The sequence below is a fragment of the Nerophis lumbriciformis genome, linkage group LG24 (genome assembly GCF_033978685.3).
Source record: "Nerophis lumbriciformis linkage group LG24, RoL_Nlum_v2.1, whole genome shotgun sequence".
NCBI lineage: Eukaryota > Metazoa > Chordata > Actinopteri > Syngnathiformes > Syngnathidae > Nerophis > Nerophis lumbriciformis.
The window spans coordinates 18,222,713-18,247,346 of NC_084571.2; the positions used below are offsets into that span (position 1 = coordinate 18,222,713).

At 37.3% G+C, this 24,634-nt stretch overlaps 1 protein-coding gene across 1 annotated transcript in view; it reads left to right on the forward strand.

Annotated features, from left to right (window-relative positions):
* The first annotated feature begins 12,872 nt into the window (after positions 1-12,872).
* The window catches only part of rusc2 (RUN and SH3 domain containing 2), a 58,103-nt gene continuing 46,341 nt past the window's right edge, over positions 12,873-24,634 (forward strand). Inside the window, exon 1 of the mRNA XM_061981751.2 lies at positions 12,873-13,014. The gene's annotated coding sequence lies outside the window, so the exon portion shown is untranslated. The remainder of the gene's footprint in view (positions 13,015-24,634) is intronic.

Below are 24,634 nucleotides of genomic sequence, written 5' to 3' on the forward strand. Positions count from 1 at the left end.
AGAGCCGCGGGACGCCATCGTCGTGTTACAGGTTCCACACCAGAGTGGCGCGCGCAGATTAAAGTCAATCCCGCCACGTGGGCGGAGTTTGTGCTGCCTTCAGGGGCGGGGCGGAAAATCGGAATTGAGAAGGTTCTCTAATGAATGACAGGAATGAGGAATTATAACAACATTTTTGATGACGTAACATCAAACGTGCTTATTATGACTACTGTAAATACACTTTCATCTTTTTAAAAGGTGTACTATTAGTAATTATTCTTAGTAATATTTACTCTAAAAGGTGTATTATTAGTCATCTGTGTTACTAATATTTACTCTAAAAGGAGTATTATTAGTCATCTTTGTTACTAATATTTACTCTAAAAGGTGTATTATTAGTCATCTTTGTTACTAATATTTACTCTAAAAGGTGTATTATTAGTCATCTTTGTTACTAATATTTATTCTAAAAGGTGTATTATTAGTCATCTTTGTTACCAATATTTACTCTAAAAGGTGTATTATTAGCAGTGTTGGGTTAGTTACTGAAAACCAGTAACTAGTTACAGTTACTAGTTGCTTTATTTCAAAAGTAACTCAGTTACTAACTCAGTTACTTACACCAAAAAGTAATGCATTACTGTGAAAAGTAACTATTTAGTTACTTCTTTTTTTCTTATTTTATTTTTTTAAAGCTCCCATTAATGCCCTTTTAGCCTTCATTTCAGTACTGTTATTGCACTGGAGAACAATACAATCTGTTGATCAACTTGACATGCATTTTTATTTTCCTTTTAACATTATTAATGAAAAACATCCATCCATCCATCCATTTGCTACCGCTTATTCCCTTTGGGGTCGCGGGGGGCGCTGGAGCCTATCTCAGCTACAATCGGGCGGAAGGCTTGGTACACCCTGGACAAGTCGCCACCTCATCGCAGGGCCAACACAGATAGACAGACAACATTCACACTCACATCCACACACTAGGGCCAATTTAGTGTTGCCAATCAACTTATCCCCAGGTGCATGTCTTTGGAAGTGGGAGGAAGCCGGAGTACCCGGAGGGAACCCACGCAGTCACGGGGAGGACATGCAAATTCCACACAGAAAGATCCCGAGCCCGGGATTGAACCCAAGACTACTCAGGACCTTCGTATTGTGAGGCAGATGCACTAACCCCTCTGCCACCGTGAAGCCCTATTAATGAAAAACAGTGCAACATAAAAAGGCATTTCTCCTTTCATTAAAATTAGACCAATGACCATTAATAAAAAAACAACTTAAAGGCAACATAAGAAGGCACATCATCTTCCTTGAAACATAGGTAGTGGAATAAAGCCTGACATCTGGAGTGATGCTGCTGTCTTCCACACTTAGAGCCATGGATTGTAGAATCCTTGTTTTCAGTGGCAGGATCATTGACACAGATGGTGAAGTTTCAGAGCTCGGTAGAGATGTAACAGTTTTGAGGGGTTTAAGCACCTGGAGGACCTCCACTGCCACTCTCACATCATCATCAGACAGGGTGATGATGTCTTTGACATTTGTCTTCAGGGTCTTGTGAGTCAATGCAGAGTATATAACTGCCTGCTGCTCCAACATATAAGTGGAGTTCCACCTTGTTGGGACATCATGTATGAGCTTATGAGTAGGCAGTGTTAGAGCCATTTACTTGTTCTGTCCGTCAAATTCATGACGTCACTAAAGGGGTTGGCTCAAGGCCAAGTGCCAGTCTACTTAGGGAGGGGCTGGGATCTTGCTCAGGTGTTGCTGAGTGGAGGCGCAACAGTTTTTGACTGTGTCAGGCTATGATTTGTTTGCTCCCGTTTATTTTCCGGTTTTGTTACAAAGTGAGTTTGATTGACGTGGCTGTATGTTAATAAATATTTTTGTTAAACATGGACACAATTCTGGACATCAATTATTAGCCAGCTGCACACGTCTAAACTAGCTTCAGTTATATTCGGCAACCAGTAGCAGTAAGAGTATAGGACTTTACCGCTACAGGCAGCTTTAGCATTTCTTACTTTGTCTTAAGCATATGAGCAGCTGTTGTGCTTGGGTGGAAGTAAGAAACCTCCTTCCTGATCCTCCCAAGGAGGCGCTCCGTCCTATTGACTGAGATTCCCTTCTGTGATGCCAAATTCACTACATGTGCAAAGCGCCTATCTGTGGTCCCAGTCCTGCTTCATTCACTGCATTTATTTGATTTTTGGCATTATCAGTTGTGACTGGGATATCTTTATCTTCCATTCTTCCACTGCTTGTGTCAGTACCTGCGCAAGGTGACTCTCGTAGAGGGGGCGTGTCTTCTCATCTCCCAGTCTGCTGTGATGAAGTGAGCGCTTATCGTCACATAGTTCCCCTGGACGTCCACCCGTCTGTCATGAGCGCAACAGATGATGCTCGGGATAGTTCATCCACAACTTTTTTCTTCTCCTGCTCATAAAGATCTAGCACAATCTTATCGCTGAAGTGGGTGCGCGACGGGATGTCGTAACGTTTTGCACAACCGAATCTGCACCAAAAAACACAGATTAAATGGTGCGGGGCGTTGAAGCTCTTCCGTTACTCCGCTCGCCATGACCCCGCTGTGTGTGGATTGAACGTGCGAACAACTTTTTTTGTTGTTTCATATATCAAACCGCGGATCACGTTGTTGATCCGTTGCACCACTAGTAAACACAGATACGCCCCCCCACCCCTCCCCACACCCACACCCAGAGCGCGCCTCTTTTCTTCTCTCCCTTGTGACAGAGGAAGATTCAGAAGGATGACACTGCAGCGCTCCAATAAAACACACTCAGATCTTCTGTTTCTAGCCGATACTACATAAAAAATTACGTAAAATAATGCAGTAACGCATCATGTAGTAACGGTAACTGAGTTACTGAATATAAAAAATAACGCGTTAGATTACTAGTTACCGCCGAAACTAACTTACTTTGTAACGTGTTAGTCCCAACGCTGATTATTAGTAATTATTCTTACTAATATTTACTCTAAAAGGTGTACTATGAGTCATCTTTGTTACTAATATTTATTCTAAAAGGTGTATTATTAGTCATCATTGTTACTAATATTTACTACAAAAGGTGTATTATTAGTAATCATTGTTACTACTGTTACCACTGATATTGTAGTATCAAACCGATAGTGGTACCACTGATATTGTAGTATCAATCCGATAGGGGTACCACTGATATTGTAGTATCATTCCGATACTGGTACCACTGATATTGTAGTAGCAATCCAATACTGATACCACTGATAGTGTAGTATTAATCCAAAACTGATACCACTGACATTGTAGTTTCATTCCGATACCGGTGCCACTGATATTGTAGTATCAATCTGATACTAATACCACTGATATTGTAGTATTTATCAAAACGAAAACCACTGATATTATAGTATCAATCCAAAACTGATACCACTGATATTGTAGTTTCATTACGATACGGATACCACAGTGACGTGCAGTCACTAGAGCCATCATGGAAAGAAAAAAAATGTAAAAAGAAAACATTTTTATTAAATTTTTATATGTATCCAGTGATTATACTATAAAGTTATTTTCCATTTAACTTCACCAGTTTTAGATTATTTTTATTCAAAATCGCTGAATTTTCACATTTGCCGTTCAAATACTGAGAAGAGACGGTGCGGTGATCAGCAGCCAGTTGAGGCACGTCACTCAGTGCCTCAACATGGATTGCGGACTCGGCTAACTGCTGGCCTGCTGTGCAGTGAGACCGTATTGCTATATGAACTATATTATACATTTCCATAGTTTAGTTAGCTGAGGTATATAATGTACAGTGTATTTTGTCAACAACTGTATGTGTGTAACGTATTTCTTGTGCTGAGCGATCATAAAACGGCTGCAAAAGACGCACTGGCTGAGGCTCCAGTAATCTCGCCTCCTGCACCCCCGCCGTAGATATCAACCCCTGACGGGAGTGTTATATCAACTAAAGCCCACACTTAAACTTTCCACGTGCAAGATTGAATCTATTTAAAAAAGTTATTTCATAAGAAGCCAAATAGTGCAAAAACAATAATGTTCGTGTTGGAGGAGTTGTGAATGACTGCAGGGCCACAACATTAGGTACACCTGCAGACTGCAGGTATACCTTATTCACAACTCCTCCAACACGAACATGATTGTTTTTGCAATTTTTGGCTTCTTATTAAATCACTTTTTTAACCTATTTTTTTGGGCTTTCCTCTTTGTGATGTTAAGTTCCTGTTATGCGCTGTTATACAGTATATGCCTTGAGCTCTTATTTTGAAGGCGCTAAGAGCGGAAGTGATGACACGTTGGAGTGGAGCGGAGGTTTTTGAAAGAAGGTAAATAAAGTGGTCCTCGTGTAAACTGGAGCCTCCGTGTTTGTTATTTTGTAGTTTCATACAGTATAGGCGACATTTATAAACCCTCGGTTACACTTTTTTAAATAGATTCAATCTTGCACGTGGAAAGTTTAAGTGAGGGCTTTAGTTGATATAACACTCCCATCAGGGGTTGCGTTAATCCAGCACAACAGCGGCGAATGGACTTCATTTATATAAAAAAAAACGTTTTTTTTATTAAATGTGCTTTTTTGTGTGCTACAGTTTGTATGTGTAAAGTTAAAGTTAAGTTAAAGTACCAATGATTGTCACACACACACTAGGTGTGGTGAAATTTGTCCTCTGCATTTGACCCATCCCTTGATCACCCCCTGGGAGGTGAGGGGAGCAGTGGGCAGCAGCGGCGCCGCACCCGGGAATAATTTTTGGTGATTTAACCCCCAATTCCAACCCTTGATGCTGAGTGCCAAGCAGGGAAGAATGCTGGTATGAGCTTTTAAACATAACCCGTTAACTGCTGCCAATCAAATGGTGAATAAGATACTCTTTAGGGTTCATATGTTTGTAAATCTGACTGTGATGAAGTCAGTGCCTCACCAGCCATGAACCTCACTGCACGTCACTGGGATACCACTGATATTGAAGTATCATTCCAATGCAGGTACCACTGACACTGCAGTATCAATCGATACTGATTCCACTGATATTGTAGTATCAATCCGATACTAATACCACTGATATTGTAGTATTTATTCAATACTGAAACTACTGATATTGTAGTATCGATCCAAAACTGATATCACTGATATTGAGGTATTATTCCGATACTGGTACCACTGATATTGTATTATCAATCCAAAACTGATACAACTGATATTGTGGTTTCATTCCGATACCGGTACCACTAATATTGTAGTATCAATCCGATAGTGGTACCACTGATATTGTAGTATCAGTCCGATACGGATATTACTGATATTGTAGTATTGATCCGATACTGATTCCACTGATACTGTAGTATCAATCGGATACGGATACCACTGATATTGTAATATGTATCCAATACTGAAACCACTGATATTGTAATATCCATCCAAAACTGATACCACTGATATTACAGTTTCATTCCGATACCGGTAACACTGATATTGTATCATTCCGATATTGGTACCACTGATATTGTAGTATCAATCCAATACTGATACCATTGATATTGTAGCATTAATCCGATACGGATTCCACTGATATTGTAGTATCAATCCAATACTGATTCCACTGATATTGTAGTATCAATCCGATAGCAACACCACTGATATTGTAGTATCAATCCAATACTGATACCACTGATAATTTCATATCATTCAATACCGACACCACTGATATTGCAGTATTTAATCCGATACTGATACCACTGATACTGTAGTCTCAATCAATACTGAAATCGCTGATATTGTAGTATCAAACTGATACTGGTACCACTGATACTGTAGTACCAATCCGATACGTGTACCACTGATATTTTTAGTATAATTCCGATACGGATACCACTGATATTGTAGTATCTATCCGATACCGACATCACTGATTCTGTATTTTCAATCTGATACTGGTACCACTGATATTGTAGTAACAATCTGATATTGATACCACTGATATTGTAGTATCAATCCAAAAGTGGTACCACTTACATTGTAGTATCAATCCGATACGGGCACCACTGATATTGTAGTATCAATCCAATACTGATTCCACTGATATTGTAGTATCAATCCGATAGCAACACCACTGATACTGTAGTATCAATCCAAATCTGATACCACTGATATATTCGTATCAATCGATACCGACACCACTGATATTGTAGTATTTAATATGATACTGATACCACTGATACTGTGGTATCAATCCAATTTCGGCATCACTGATAATGTAGTATCAATCCGATACTGATACCACTGAAATTGTAGTATCAGTCCTATACTGATACCGCTGATATTGATACGGTCGATATTTGGGTCGATTAATTCAAACCTAATGTCGATTCATGGTTCCAAAGTTATCAAATAGAGCTAATTTTTTAATGAAAGGTTTCATAAACAATTTATTCATTTATTTATTATCGTATTCATCCAGCAGTCGTATGCAAAATAAATAAAATAAAGGGACAAGCGGTAGAAAAAGGATGGATGGATGGATATGAAGTAAATAAAGTATATAAAATAAATAAAGTATATGAAATAAATAAAGTATATAATAAGATAAATAAAGTGTATGAAATAAATGAAGTATATAAAATAAAGTATTTAAAATAAAGTATATGAAATAAATAAAGTATATGAAATAATGAAGTATATAAAATAAAGTATATGAAATAAAAAGTATATGAAATAATGTAGTATATGAAATAAATCAAGTATATAAAATAAAGTATATGAAATAAAGTATATGAAATAAATAAAGTATATGAAATAAAGTATATAAAATAATGTATATGAAATAAATAAAGTATATGAAATAAAGTATATGAAATAAAGTACATAAAATAAAGTATATGAAATCAATAAAGTATATAAAATCAAGTATAAATAAAGTAAATAAAATAAATAAAGTATATAAAATAAAGTATATGAAAGAAATAAAGTATATGAAATAATGAAGTATATATAATATATAAAGCATATAAGTATACAGTAAATAAAGTGTATAAAACAAATAAAGTATATAAAATAATAAAATAAAGTCTATGAAATAAATAAAGTATATGAAATAAAGTATATAAAATAAAGTATATGAAATAAATAAAGTATATGAAATAAAGTATATAAAATAAAGTATATAAAATAAAGTATATGAAATAAATAAAGCATATAAAATAATAAAATAAAGTATATGAAATAAATCAAGTATATAAAATAAAGTATATGAAATAAAGTATATGAAATAAATAAAGTATATGAAATAAAGTATATAAAATAATGTGTATGAAACAGAGGTGGGACCAAGTCATTGCTTTGCAAGTCACAAGTAAGTCTCAAGTCTTTACCCTCAAGTCTCGAGTCAAGTCCCGAGTCAAGACAGGGCAAGTCCGAGTCAAGTCCAAAGTCAAGACTGGAAAGTCTCAAGTCAAGTCCCAAGTCCTGCATTTTGAGTTTCGAGTCCTTTCAAGTCATTTAACCACAGACTAATATATTTACACAGATTGTGTATGCTTTTAAAACGCTGTATTTATTTATTAAAACAAGTGCATTTGAAATTGCAGGGAAAAAGATAGTGCTGACATTGCACTTCAAAATAGCACTATTAACCAGTCATTTTAAACATGTAACTCATTCCTTTACAGAATAAACACATTTGAAAAAAAAACAAGTGCAACTGTACTTATTTGCACAAAAGTGTTAACATTGTATTTCCATGGCATATTGCATTGTAACTTGTTCCACAGCAGTTTCTATCCTATTCTTACCTTATCTCATTGATCTCATCTCATACTGTATGTGTGTTTATGTGTGCGTACACATGAAAAACATAACAAATATATGAACATAACAATGAACAGAGTTGTACTTTTTAGATGTCAGGACCCTATGCAATATGTACACATATTCTTAATATAGTATACATTTTAACTGACCTTTATTTGACTATGTTTGTCTTTTTGTAGGTGGCTAAAATATGCGGTGCTGCTGACTGCCGTCTAACGTTACGTTACTGTGTGTGATACATTGACTAACGTTACGTTACTGTGTGTGATACATTGACTAACGTAACGTTATGTATAGGTACCTCATGAAACCCTGCTTAAAAAAAATCACTTGACAAAAAGTATGAATAAGGTAGCAAACTGCAGTGGACGCAACAGATTGCCGTGTTTGCAATGACGTTATAACCATAGACATCTTATAAGTAGTTGGTTGCTGTGACGTGAGCAATTTGGCCGCCATCTTGAAGTGCTGATGAGGAGCCGGCGAGCAGCCGAAACTGACAGTTGAAAGGTAGAAAACAAAGATGGTGGTGTTCACCGTTTTCCTGCTTAAATGAGCGGACTGTTGAAAATAGGAATCGGGGGATTACTTTTCACAAGTGAGATTTAACATTAACGTACTATTGGTTGTATTTTATGAAAATAATATTACCAGAGTTGAGAAGGATCAAAGATCTTCAATATTTGTATGTGAAAATCACAAAGAAATCTTCTGGGGGAGGATGACGCCCCTACAGGGGTTTGGTTTACAAACTTTCAGCCCCACCTAAAACAAAATTCACCAGCCGCCACTGATTATGATGCATTCTCATTTTAGGCAAAGTATAAGACAATACTTTCTTAACAGTATAATTGTAACCAGGAATCAGTCTTCAAGTAACAATATTCAAATACTAACATTGTTGGGTTGAAAAGAATTTGGTTTTATTCTGAATCCAGTGAAACAGATTGGTGGTTTTAGCTGATATGAAGACTTTCAGGTGTTTATATATGTTTAAGTATTTGGCAGACGCTTTTATCCAAAGCGACTTACATAAAATAATACATATAAAACAATCACTGCAAACATTATCATTTAAGGGAAGAATGTAATAGAAAATATCAATACAAAGTGTCAAGACAGAATAAACTCTCTGCTGCTGAAGCAACAGAGATACAGTCTATAGGTCCCTAAGATATATAGATATCTAATGTATTCATACATTGTTTATGTAGGATACACACATATGTATATACAACCTAATCATATTGTTTCTTCAATTTAAAAATAGATTACCGTTTTTTTCCCCCTTCTCTGGGATTATATTCCCAGTTTTGATCTCGGACGTCTGGTCATTTATAGTGTATAAGAATATTATATTACTGTTAAGCAAACTATGAATAATAAAACACGCCAAAACATGTGTCTGTTATCATGGCTACACGTATGACAAAAAAGGGGGTGAAAATCAGTCGTATTCAGTGAGGTAAAATGAATTAAATGCGCTGACAGTTCATTGCTCCTGCCAAATTAATTGCACTGAGTGGAGCGGATCACCACTCCAAGATGGCGGCCACGCGCCTCGTCTGCGCCAGTAGGCAGTAGCGCTCGATGCTGCGTCTACTTATAAGATGTCTATGGTTATAACGTTAGCAGTGAGTTTGCAGCCTCACTGATTTAACTACACAGCAAATAAAAGTCACGTTACTTAGCCAATAAACGTTATCTTACATTCAAAACTTACCCTTCTTTGTGCAACTTCAAATGTCGAACGAAGTTGGAAGTTGTTGCGTCTCCGTCTGTAATATTCGAACTGCGTGATTTGCATACCGCAATACGTTTTTTGTTGACCAAGTCGTAGTTTTTATACCCGAACGAAACCAACTTTAACATAATTGTTTATCACTGGCACGTTGTTGGACAACTCTAGTTCATTGGTTGTCCTGCAATTTGATTGGATGAATGCTGTGTGATGAAAACAACGTATATCTCATTTGATTGGCTGTTGTACTGACAGCACACCAGCTGACAGGAATAACACGCTGATAGACAGACGAAGAAAATGAAAAATACGGAGCACTCCCAAATAACTTTTTAAGCTTTGGATTTTGGGGAAAGTGGCAAGTCATGTAGACATGTCAAGTCAAAAGGCTCAAGTCCAAGTGAAGTCACAAGTCATTGATGTTAAAGTCTAAGTCGAGTTGCAAGTCTCTTCACATTTTGTCAAGTCGAGTCTAAAGTCATCAAATTCATGACTCGAGTCTGACTCGAGTCCAAGTCATGTGACTCGAGTCCACACCTCTGGTATGAAATAAATAAGGTATATGAAATAAATAAAGTATATAAAATAAGGTATATGAAATAAAGTATATAAAATAAAGTATATTAAATAAAATATATAAAGTATATTAAATAAAGTATATAAAGTAATAAAATAAAGTATATGAAATAAATAAAGTATATGAAATAAAGTATATAAAATAAAGTATATAAAATAAAGTATATGAAATAAATAAAGTATATGAAATAAAGTATATAAAATAAAGTATATGAAATAAATAAAGCATATAAAATAATAAAATAAAGTATATGAAATAAATCAAGTATATAAAATAAAGTATATGAAATAAAGTGTATGAAATAAATAAAGTATATGAAATAAAGTATATAAAATAATGTATACGAAATAAATAAAGTATATGAAATAAAGTATATGAAATAAAGTATATAAAATAAAGTATATGAAATAAATAAAGTATATAAAATAAGGTATATGAAATAAAGTATATAAAATAAAGTATATTAAATAAAGTATATAAAATAAAGTATATGAAATAAAGTATATAAATTAAAGTATATTAAATAAATGAAGTATATGAAATAAATAAAGTACATAAAATTAAGTATATGAAATAAATGAAGTACATAAAATAAATAAAGTATTTTTTTTTAAGTATATGAAATAAAGTATTTTGAAGTGTGTTTTTTTAAAAGCAGACATTCTATCTAAATATGTTTCTGTTGTAGATCTAATAGAATATATTAATAATACAGATCCTGTAAATAATAATAATGATAACAATAATAATAATAATAACCCCGAAAGGGATGAGCAGTAGAAATGGATGGATGGATGGATGGATGGATGGATGGATGGATGGATGGATGGATGGATAATGACATATTTGGTAAATGGATAAAGGCGCGGTGCTGCTATCTAGCGGCAAAAACACATCCTACACGTGACCAATCTGTTAGGGTTGGGTCGCATGTTAATGTTTGCCAAGAACTGACGGACCTCCGGAAGCAGTGTGCAGGTAAGAAAAGGATTTATTCTCATAAATCAGGCAAGTATAGACACAAACAGCAAAGCATGGGGAAACTACGGCAAAGGTTAGCATAGAAGTGAGGATAAACACATAAATGTTGCATCAAGCAAACTAAACAGCCAGACAGTGTGTGGCCAGAGGAAGGAAAACAAAGCTCTCAGATTAGTGACCGGGAGCAGGTGGGCGTCCCGACCACTAACCAGAGGCAGGTGAACATAATCAGCACCCATGGCAACCAGGAACACAAACAGGGGTGCTGAAACAAAAACAAGAGAATGCTAAACTTAAAGAAAACATGATCATCACACAATATATATTATAATAATTAATATCAGTATACATAATAATAATAATAAATGTCAGTATATATAATAATAATTGATACCAGTATACATAATAATAATTAATATCAGTATATATAATAATAATTAATATCAGTATATATAATAATAATAATAAATATCAGTATACATAATAATAATTAATATCAGTATATATAATAGTAATTAATATCAGTATACATAATAATAATGAAGTAGTATTGTGAAGTATTATTACTGTATTTTGTATGCAGATAAGTCAACATTATTAATATTAGTACTAATAAGTATTATTATTATGAAGTATTGGGACTGTAATATGTTAACTGACAAATCAACATTGCCAGTATTAGTACTATTAAGTAGTAGTAATGTCAAGTATTACTACTGTATTGTTTATACTGATAAGTCAACAAATTTAACACTAGTATTAATAAGTAGTAGTATTGTGAAGTATTATTACTGTATTGTGTATGCTGATGAGTTAACATTATTATTATTAGTACTATTAAGTAGTAGTATTGTGAAGAATTATTACTGTATTGTGTATGCTGATAAGTCAACATTGTTATTAGTACTATTAAGTGGTAGTATTGTGAAATATTTTTACTATATTATGTATGCTGATAAGTCAACATTATTATTAGTAGTACTATTAAGTAGTAGTATTGTGAAGTATTATTACTGTATTGTGTATGCTGATAAGTCAACATAATTATTAATAGTACTATTAAGTAGTAGTATTGTGAAGTATGTGTACTGTATTGTGTATGCTGATAAGTGAACATTATTATTAGTAGTATTAGTGAGTAGTAGTATTGTGAAGTATTATTACTATATTATGTATGCTGATAAGTTAACATTATTAGTAGTACTATCTACTAGTATTGTGAAGTATTATTGCTGTATTGTGTATGCTGATAAGTTAACATTATTATTATTAGTACTATTAAGTAGTAGAATTGTGACGTATTATTACTGTATTATGTATGCTGATAAGTTAACATTATTATTATTAGTAGTATTATTAGGTAGTAGTATTGTGAAATATTATTACTGTATTATGTCTGCTGATAAGTTAACATTATTATTATTAGTACTATTTAGTAGTAGTATTGTGAAGTACTATTACTGTATTGTGTATGCTGATAAGTTAACATTATTATTATTATTACTATTAAGTAGTAGTATTGTGAAGTATTAGTTCTGTATTGTGTATGCTGATAAATAAACATTATTAGTAGTAGTAGTAGTAGTATTGGGCATAGTACAGCAGGTAGATATGAATACTAAGTAAGTAGTGTACTACTAACCAGGTTAGATAAGTCAAGTGTGAGCCAATCAGATTAGTGAACTGGGAGCCAATCACATTAGCGCTCCCGCAGACGTCGTGCGTGCTCGCGCCTACCCATCCCGTCGTCACGCACGCGCACCGAGTGTCATCATCATCATCTTGACCCGCGGACGAGCATCCCACGCGCGCGCACACGTGAAGAAGAAGAAGAGGACGATTGACAGTGACCCCCCCTGCTCCCCTACCCCCTCCACAAAGACCACCGGGACAAGGTGAGTGTTGAATCCGCTCTTTGTGACCTGGTCCCCGGGGAAGGTAGGAGTGCGGCAACGGGAGAGGTTCGGTTCTTCCCCGGTCGGCAAACAACGCCTCGATCGGTCACTGCAAGAAAGAGTCGACGTTCGTCCTCCGAGCATCGTGTCTCGTGTCCGTGGAACATTCTGGATGGTTGTAGTGGAACATTCTGGAAGGTTGTAGACGACGTGACTTGGCGACCATCTTGTTAACAACATCGCATTGGCACAAGAACGTTTGTCATCATCGTTGTTGTTGCACCGCATTCAGACATTTGATTGCACACAAACATACTCAGTATGTCCGACATTTTTGTGTTCGATTAATGACGCATTAGAGGCCCTCTGCTACATTTGATCACATATCGATCACATACATGACCGAAACAACAGCTGTCAAGGAACACAGAAGGACGCGTGTAGCGCTTCCGTAGTGATCCTTCAAAATAAAAGTGCGCTTACCGGATGTTCGCTTTAGCCTGTTATTACATGAGATTTACCACATCAGAGATAAAAAGGATCTTATTACAGTAACTATTGGTGAGTCAGTACATCACACGTAAGATGATACCACGGGTAGTAACAAGAAGTAAGCAGATATTAACAGGAAGTAAGCAGATATTAACAGGAAGTAAGCAGATATTAACAGGAAGTAAGGAGATATTAACAGGAAATGAACAACAACGAACCAAAAGGTAAATCCAAGTACAAACATTCATGTGTAGACCACAACAACGTACCAAAAGGTAAATCCAAGTATAAACATTAATGTGTAGACCACAACAACGTACCAAAAGGTAAATCCAAATATAAACATTCATTTGTAGACCACAACAACGGACCAAAAGGTAAATCCAAGTATAAACATTAATGTGTAGACCACAACAACGTACCAAAAGCTAAATCCAAGTATAAACATTCATGTGTAGACCACAACAATGGACCAAAAGGTAAATCCAAGTATAAACATTAATGTGTCGACCACAACAACGTACCAAAAGGCAGCTAAAAGCGTGCGTCCAGCAGCACTTGGTGTTGTGTTGGCTTGGTGGTTCCAAAGATCTCATCGTGTCTCATCAGATTTACTACATCAGAGATATAAAAAAAGTAAATAATGGGGATGATTGGAGCAAAACTAGCATCATGTTGACATATTTTGAACAGGTCATTTTAGGTAAAGAAAAATCACTTAACGTGGACAGTTTTGTTGATTTGGATGAAATAGGATTTTGTTGTGTGTTTATTAAATGCACACTGAATTGATTGATTGATTGAGACTTTTATTAGTAGGTTGCACAGTGAAGTACATATTCCGTACAATTGACCACTAAATGGTAACACCCGAATAAGTTTTTCAACTTGTTTAAGTCGGGGTCCACTTAAATTGATTCATGATACAGATATATACTATCATATATACTATCATCATAATACAGTCATCACACAAGATCATCACATTGAATTATTTACATTATTTACAATCCGAAGATATGTGACATTGTGAATGTGGAGGCGTGGCTACTTTTGTGCCCCTTCTGTGACCACACCCACTATTTGACCCAAAATAATAATGCACGGTTTGTGAAGAATCTATCCAAGGAGTGTGTTTGTCCTGTTTTGTGCTCATTTTTGGTCTTAAAAGAAGATTTAATAACATTGCAAGTAGCGATGTGCTGATCGATCGGCCACCAATCAGTATCAGTAAAAGTGTGTTATTGCCATTGCCGATGAATGCCTGTAAATGCTGATCACACACACCGTTCCCTTCTGGCTCATACCTAATTTGTTTTTAGTTCCCCGGCTGACAATTGGCTAGCAGCTATTTGTGTGCCTCCATACACAGTGTGGAGCCGCTCCCATAGGTTTATACTAATCACCTCCATTGCGGCAAATAAGCTATTTCTTAGCATCTTAAGTATTATTATCAGTGGAGGACGAGGCTAAACATGTTGCACACTAACAATCGCTAAGCTAGCTTGAAACAAGAGAAGAAATAAGTGCTTTGTAAAGTTAAACAAGTGTTGATAGAATTATGTTACATCAGGAAGTTAGCAGATATTAACAGGAAATGAACACGTTTATTATTAATAGTTAAAGAGAGGATAATATTACAGTAACTGTTGGTGTGTCAGCGTTGTCACAGTCAGTACATCACACGTAAGATGGTACCAAGGGTAGTAACAAGAAGTAAGCATATATTAACAGGAAGTAAGCAGATATTAACAGGAAATGAACACAACCCCGCCTTCCGCCCGAATGCAGCTGAGATAGGCTCCAGCACCCCCTGCTACCCCAAAAAAGGGACAAGCGGTAGACAATGGATGGATGGAATATTACAGTAATTGTTGGTGTGTCAGTACATCGCACTTCAGATGATACCAAGGGTAGTAACAGGAAGTAAGCAGATATTAACAGGAAGTAAGCAAATATTAACAGGAAATGAACAAGTATATTAATAATAATATACTGTAACAGTTGGTGTGTCAGCGTTGTCACAGTCAGTCCACCACACGTAAGATGATACCACGAGTAGTAACAGGAAGTAAGCATATATTAACAGGAAGTAAGCAAATATTAACATGAAATGAACAAGTATATTAATAATGATATACTGTAACAGTTGGTGTGTCAGTACACCACACTTAAGATGATACCAAGGGTAGTATCAGTATTTGATCAATACTGGAGTGATCAGGTTGATATTTTTATGTTGTTTTTGTTATTGTTTACAAAGTCAGGGAATAGTTCCCTTGACACAGGAAGACTTAGAGGGCAAACAGCAAAGTAGTTTAAAGAGTAGTAGATAGTAGTTTGTACTTTACTTATTGTGTACTATTGACTTGGTTTTGATCAAACTATTGCGTGTAATAAAAGAGAATAAAGAACTACAGTGGAACCTCTAATTACAAACTTAATTGGTTCTTGAACATTGTTTGTAGAGTGAAAAGTTTGTATAGTGAAGCAGAGTTCCTAAGAATCAATGTAAACATGAAGAATTGGTTGGTCAACAATCTCTTTTTATCCAAACATTACAGCAAGCCAAAGTGTTGCCACACACACTGCGCTCCAAAACGTTAACCACCATGTTGCGACAATAAAATATACAATAATTTTAACCTGTGTCTGTGAATATTCGTGGCATTGTTGAAAACGCAGGGAGTTTCAGAGTGCTAAACTATCAGTGTGAGGCAATCCTTCATCGGCTTGTGTCCCGGTAATGCCTTCTCCTTCGCTGTAATAAAAGAACGCTGTGGCATCTTTTTTGGTCTCATCACATTAAAGACTTGCTACGGGACAAAGCCAGCTCAAACTGAAGGCGCTGTCAGCCAGAGGCTAACTACTGTCCGTAGCTAAGATGCTAGCTCAAAGTTGTTGTCTAGCAACCCGAAGCGGGACTGTGAGAGTTTGGACACATTTCAAGTGTTTCTGATCACACAAAGTCATCTCTAAGATAGGCTGACGCAGTTCTGGTACGACAATTGTGTAAATGAACTAGTCAGAAGTGCTGCTAGCTCTTGGAAATAGCTGCACCGGTCTGTACAGGAAATGATGTCAATAAAATGGCAGCCCCCGATGGCTTCGAGTGGCCTGCAAAATGAATGAATGAAGTGTTTGTCGACCGACACATGGTGGGAACACAGAAGCATTATTTGTGCGATGTAAACTTGAAAAAGTAGAGGCCTTGGTAAATGGAGGTTGTTGAAATATTGTTTGGATATTGTTAAATACTGCTGACCCGTCTCCGCTCGGGATGGTTTCCTGCTGGCCCCACTATGGACTGGACTCTTACTATTATGTTGGATCCATTATGGACCGGACTCTCACAATATTATGTCAGACCCACTCGACATCCATTGCATTCGGTCTCCCCTAGAGGGGGGCGGGGGGGTTACCCACATATGCGGTCCTCTCCAAGGTTTCTCATAGTCATTCACATCGACGTCCCACTGGGGTGAGTTTTTCCTTGCCCTTATGTGGGCTCTGTACCGAGGATGTCATTGTGGCTTGTGCAGCCCTTTGAGACACTTGTGATTTAGGGCTATATAAATAAACGATTGATTGATTGATGAAAAATAGCCCATATATTGAAAGAATGTACAATACACACATGTGATCAGTATTGGTATCGGACAATTTCACTGATGGATGATATGAACTGCAGGGACTTTTATTTTGAAGGCAGGTTGGATGCACTTCCCACACAGTGAGGATGCAAACATTTCATGGCCTTGATTGTTGTGTTGATTTAATGACTGAGATGTATTAAACTTAGTTATATTTATTCTTCTTAGTTTGATTTCAACGTGTCACCTCTGACCTTTTGAAAGCCTAACAGGACATAAATAGTCCATTGTGATGGACGTGTGTCTTAATACCAATTACGCCACAGTTCATTTTGATCTTCCAGCTAACACATGCTAGCCCTGTCTGTTAGCCACTTGGAGTCCTTCTCCTCACGTTACGTAACTGTGTGTGTGTGTGTGTGTGTGTGTGTGTGTGTGTGTGTGTGTGTGTGTGTGTGTGTGTGTGTGTGTGTGTGTGTGTGTGTGTGTGTGTGTGTGTGTGTGTGTGTGTGCGTGTGTGTGTGTGTATGCATGTGAGTATGTGTATGTCTGTATGTATGTGTGTGTGTGTGTGTGTGTGTGTGTGTGTGTGTGTGTGTGTGTGTGTGTGTGTGTGTGTGTACATGTGTATTTGTGTGTGTGTATGTATGTGAGAATGTGTATGTCTTTATGTGTGTATTTGTGTGTGTGTATTTGTGTATTTGTGTGTGTATGTATGTGAGTAAGTGTATGTCTGTATGTGTGTATTTATTTGTGTGTGTGTGTGTGTGTGTGCGTGTGTGTGTGCGTGTGTGTGTGTGTGTGTGAGTTTGTGTGAGTGTGTGTGTGTGTGTGTGTGTGTGTGTGTGTGTGTGTGTACATGTGTATTTGTGTGTGTGTATGTATGTGAGAATGTGTACGTCTGTATGTGTGTATTGGTGTGTGTGTGTGTTTGTGTGTGTGTGTGTGTGTGTGTGTGTGTGTGTGTGTGTGTGTGTGTGTGTGTGTATGTGTGTATGTGTGTATGTGTGTGTGTGTGTGTGTGTGTGTGTGTGTGTGGGCCAGTTGTGTGTTGTCCGCTGTCCACGAATAGCTTCTTCCATATTGGCAGCAGCTGCAGCGTGTTTGCTGCATGCGCCGTTAGCCTGCTTTGGTATCTCCTAGGGCAGACCTGGGCATTCGGCGGCCCGCGGGCCACATCCGGCCCTTTGTGCGTCCCTGTCCGGCCCGCGTGAGGCCAATCATAAATTACAAAATACATTTAAAGAAGTATCTATGTCGAGTGTGCAATACAACGGTGCTGCTTTTGTTTTGAAAAGCGTTATTTGTATTACTTCCGTGTGGACGTATGCTCGTGTGTGATTGTGAGTGAATGTGAACAGCGGCAATCACAAATTACAAAATACATTTTAAAAAACATCTATGTCGTGCGTGCAATACAACTGTGCAGCTTTTATTTTGAAAATTGTTATTTATGGACGTATGTCCGTGTGTAATCTGTGAGTGAAGGTGCACAGCGACAAGTGATGCTCGGGATGGTGTCCTGCTGGCCCCACTATGGACTGGACTCTTACTATTATGTTGGATCCACTATGGACTGGACTCTCACAATATTATGTCAGACCCACTCGACATCCATTGCTTTCGGTCTCCCCTAGAGGGGGGGGGTTACCCACATATGCGGTCCTCTCCAAGGTTTCTCATAGTCATTCACATCGACGTCCCACTGGGGTGAGTTTTTCCTTGTCCGTGTGTGGGCTTTGTGCCGAGGATGTCGTTGTGGCTTGTGCAGCCCTTTGAGACACTTGTGATTTAGGGCTATATAAATAAAGATTGATTGATTGATTGATTGAGTTACCACCGAGATGTCAGCTCACGCTAAAAAAAGAAAAGTTGATGACGAATGTCGTGTTTTCAACAAGACATGGACTGCCAAGTATTTCTTTACATAAATTAAATGTAAAGCTGTGTGCTTAAAGTGTGGTACACAGGTTGCTGTGTTTAAAGAATATCATTTGAATCGCCACTACACGACAAAGCACGAGGAAAAATACCGTAATCTGTCTGATGAAGAGCGCGCAAGGGAGGCTGATGCGTTTATGGTAAAACTGCAAACCCAACACAGACTTTTTGCCATATTTCACACCCCCAGAGATGCAGCCATACTTGCCAACCCTCCTGAATTTTCCGGGAGAGTACCGAATTTCAGTGCCTCTCCCGAAAATCTCCCGGGACAACCATTCTCCCGAATTTCTCCCAATTTCCAGCCGGACTTAAGGCACGCCCCATCCGGGTCCGTGCGGACCTTAGTGAGGACAGCCTGTCGTCACGTCCGCTTTTCCTTCATATAAGCAACGTGCCGGCCCAGTCACGTTATAACATCTACGCTTTTGGCGAATGCACAACTACACACAACAAGAAGGAGACGAAGCAGAAGAACGAAGAAGCCATAGTCATGGCGACGACGAGTGACAGAGAATAGAAGGAGGATGGACAATTCAACCCTAAACTCACTCCTTTCCTGCAAATTACATTTCACAAATGCTGCCTGTAATAGAGTGATCTAAGTTGTTTGTTGCCATCTCCTGGTAAATGTTGGGTATAGTGTTCTGTGGTTACTTTTTGGTTGGCCAACGGTTTACATTGTATTGCGCACCCTGACGGCAAGTGTGGGAGTCGGTTCTGAAGTATGAAGTAAAGAGACGTAACTTCATCACCTCGCCTGGTTATTGACTCCAACCGGCTGCAAAGCATTGCACTTTCAAATACAACAATGAGTAGAGGAGTGTTATGTGTGTAAATGTGTAAATAAATGAACACTGAAATTCAAGTATTTCTTTTATTTATATGTATATATATATATATAATCAAATATATATATATATATATGTATATATATATATATATATATATATATATATATATATATATATATATATATATATATATATATATATATATATATATATATATATATTAGAGATGCGCGGTTTGCGTACACAACCACGGAGTCCGCGGATAAACCGCGGGTCGGGCAGGTAAAAATAGATTTTAAATAGATGTGGGCGGTTGGCAGTTGAACCAATTCGGAAATATATATACATAGTTAAATGTTGTTACCCACATACGAAAAACGAGCAGCACTCTTTGAAACAGTCAATTATTCATCAGGCACTGCAGCACAACACAACACAACAGAAGAAGAAGAAAAAAAGAAAAAGATGGCACCGCGTCCCAGCAACAAGTGGCGCAAGTGAGCGCTCCTTCAGCGCAGCAGGGCGCATTTTAGAGGCCAGGCGCTCTCGCATGAATCCTGGCACTGTAGATGCCATTTTATTCCTGCATAGTGCTAACACAAAAAAAAGTAAGTAGACATACGGTTGGATATGTTAAACGAATTAGTCTACGTTACCTATAGGCTATACCAAATAAGCCCATGTCTAACCTATATTGAGTTCGGTCAGCTAAATAATTTTGATGGTTACGTGTTGTTTGGGCGCACTACAATGCAAAGGAATTAAGGCAATTGGGTTGTTTATTGTGTTTTTTTTCTATTCGAGATATACTACTGTGTGTTATTTATTTGGCCTCGCTTTCAAGTGAAGCGCATCTCCGATTGGCGACAATGTAAGGCTATTTAGCCTGCTTTGTTCGTCGCGACCGTCTATTTTCATTATAATTCAAGTTTGATGATAAAGTGCAGTCTGATGGGTTTGATTTCCCCCCTTCAGCTATTTGCCTTGGCCAATAAGTTGCAGGTAATTTATTATTATTATTAATTTAATTTATTTTTGTTTAAATAGAGATGACATACATCAAATCAAATCAAATCAACTTTATTTATAGAGCACATTTAAAATTTACCACAGGGGTAGCCAAAGTATGTTATTGTATAATTAAAATTTGTGCGCGTGATTGACAGCCTAAGGCTTATGAGGCACATTTTTTATTTATTTTTTTATTTCAACTTAAAAACGTATGAGCCTATGCCTATGCCTACAACATAGGCTATGTGTTTATCTTTATTTTCCTGCCTGTCGTTGACAATGGAGATTGTCTGATATTTTGTCATGGCTGCAGATCAATCAATAAAGGTTCATCTTTGTCGCGAAATTGTTCACTGTTTCACTGTGCACCCCGCCCTCTTCCCTATTTGAGCATTATAGCGTTAACAAGTTAATATTCATTGAAATAAATTCAGAACATTTTTTTTACCTAACGAAAATATATTGGCCTAGTCTTTCTGAAACATTTTTTTAACTTCTTAAAAGCCTCGTTCTGCTTGCTGCAACTGCGCACACAAAATGTGAGGAACGCACTCCTGATCTGAGGGCATTGGCAACAATAGTCAACACTTTCTTAATGGAAATGACAATAATATTATAATAATGATAAATAATATTATCACGCATTAATATCTCTTAGCCACTAATGCGTGGCCAAGAGATATTAATGCGTGGCACGCATTGAATGTCTCTGCTACATTGGATCAGTCTCCTTTCTTTAACAGGCAAAAGCTTTCTAACCTCACTAATGCCTTGCATCGTCTATATTAGATATATAACAACGGGCGGGTGGCGGGCGGGTGTGGTTTTGATAAAATGTTGGTTCGGGTGGATGGCGGATGGCGGATGGATGACGACTTTTGTGATGCGGTTGCGGAATAAATAATTTCCTATCCGCGCATCTCTAATATATATATATATATATATATATATATATATATATATATATATATATATATATATACACAGCTAGAATTCACTGAAAGTCAAGTATTTATTTTATATACTGTATATATATATATATATATATATATATATATATATATATATATATATATATATATATATTTATACTGTATATATATATATGGATGGATATATATATATATATATATATATATATATATATATATATATATATATATATATATATATATGAATTTTAGTTAATTCTAGCTATAAATATACTCCTGCTTTTGTATAAAGTTAAGTTAGGTTTAATGAAATTATTATTATTATTTATTATTATTATTATTATTATTATTATTTATATATCAAAAATAATATTGAGCTAAATTTAATTGAAATATTGTCGATGTGGCCCTCCAGCAGTGCTCGGGTTGCTCATGCGGCCCCCGGTAAAAATTAATTGCCCACCCCTGTCCGAGGGGGTCTCCTGTTAGTCAAGATCCCCATTTTGGCTGCCACCATCAAAAGCGGGTGATTGGTGCATATCAGATCAATCCCTTTCTGGCTGCCACAATCAAATGCGGGTGATTGGTGCATATCAAATCCATCCCTTTCTGGCTGCCACGATCAAATGCGGGTGATTGGAGCATATCAAATCAATCCCTTTCTGGCTGTCATGATCAAATGCGGGTGATTGGTGCATATCAAATCGATTTCTTTCTGGCTGCCATGATCAAATGCGTGTGATTGGTGCATATCAAATCAATCCCTTTCTGGCTGCCACGATCAAATGCGGGTGATTGGTGCATATCAAATCAATCCCTTTCTGGCTGCCACGATCAAATGCGGGTGATTGGTGCATATCAAATCAATCCCTTTCTGGCTGCTACGATCTAATGCAGGTGATTGGTGCATATCAAATCCATCCCTTTCCGGCTGCCACGATCAAATGCGGGTGATTGGTGCATATCAAATCCATTCCTTTCTGGCTGCCACCATCAAATGCGGGTGATTGGTGCATATCAAATCAACAATCCCTTTCTGGCTGCTACGATCAAATGCGAGTGATTGGTGCATATCAAATCGATCCCTTTCTGGCTGCCACGATCAAATGCGGGTGATTGATACATAAAAAATAAAAATAACTTGGATTTATATAGCGCTTTTCTAAGTACCCAAAGTCGCTTTACATGTAGAACCCATCAATCATTCACACCTGGTGGTGGTAAGCTACTTTCATAGCCACAGCTGCCCTGGGGTAGACTGACGGAAGCGTGGCTGCAATTTGCGCCAACGGCCCCTCCGACCACCACCTATCATTCAATTCACCGGTGTGAGTGGCACCGGGGGCAAAGGGTGAAGTGTCCCGCCCAAGGACACAACAGCAGCGATTTTTGGATGGTAAGAGGCGGGGAGCGAACCTGCAACCCTCAGGTTTCTGGCACGGTTGCTCTACCCACTACGCCATGCCGCCCAAATATCATATCAAATCAATCCTTAGTTACATTTAATGGAGAGTAACTTGTAGCTTAGCTACATTTAATGGAGGGTAACTTTTAGGAGCAGCACGGTGGAAGAGGGGTTAGTGCGTCTGCCTCACAATACGAAGGTCCTGAATGGTCGTGAGTTCAATCCCGGCCTCGGGATCTTTCTGTGTGGAGTTTGCAAGTTCTCCCTGTGACTGCGTGGGTTCCCTCCGGGTACTCCGGCTTCCTCCCACCTCCAAAGACATGCACCTGGGGATAGGTTGGTTGGCAACACACACAAAAAAAATGGCCCTAGTGTGTGAATGTGAGTGTAAATGTTGTCTGTCTATCTGTGTTGGCCCTGTGATGAGGTGGCGACTTGTCCAGGTTGTACCCCGCCTTCCGCCCGATTGTAGCTGAGATAGGCTCCAGCGCCCCCCGCGACCCCGAAGGGAATAAGCGGTAGAAAATGGATGGATGGATGGAAGAATGGATAACTTTGAGCTTAGCTACATTTAATGGAGAGTAAGTTGTAGTTTAACTACATTTAATGAAGAGTAATTTGTAGCTTAGCTACATTTAATGAAGAGTGATTTGTAGCTTAACTACATTTAATGTAGAGTAACTTGTAGCTTAGCTACATTTAATGAAGAGTAACTTGTAGCTTAGCTACATTTAATAAAGAGTAACTTGTAGGTTAGCTACATTTAATGGATAGTAACTTGTAGCTTAGCTACATTTAATGAAGAGTAACTTGTAGCTTAGCTACATTTAATGAAGAGTAACTTGTAGCTTAGCTACATTTAATAAAGAGTAACTTGTAGGTTAGCTACATTTAATGGATAGTAACTTGTAGCTTAGCTACATTTAATGAAGAGTAACTTGTAGCTTAGCTACATTTCATGGAGAGTAACTTGTAGCTTAGCTACATTTAATGGATAGTAACTTGTTGCTTCGCTACATATAACGAGAGTAACTTGTAGCTTAGCTACATTTTATGAGAGTAACTAGGAGCTTAGTTACATTTAATGGAGAGTAACTTGTAGCCTAGCTACATTTAGTGGAGGGTAACTTTTAGCTTAGCTACATTTAATGGAGAGTAACTTGTAGCTGAGCTACATTTAATGGTGAGTAACTTGTAGCTTAGTTACCGGTACATTTAATGGAGAGTAACATGTAGCTTAGCTACATTTAATGGAGAGTAACTTGTAGCTTAGCTACATTTAATGGAGAGTAACGTGTAGTTTAGCTACATTTAATGGAGAGTAATGTGTAGCTTAGCTACATTTAATGGAGAGTAACTTGTAGCTTAGCTACATTTAATGGAGAGTAACGTGTAGCTTAGCTACATTTCATGGAGAGTAACTTGTAGCTTAGCTACATTTAATGGAGAGTA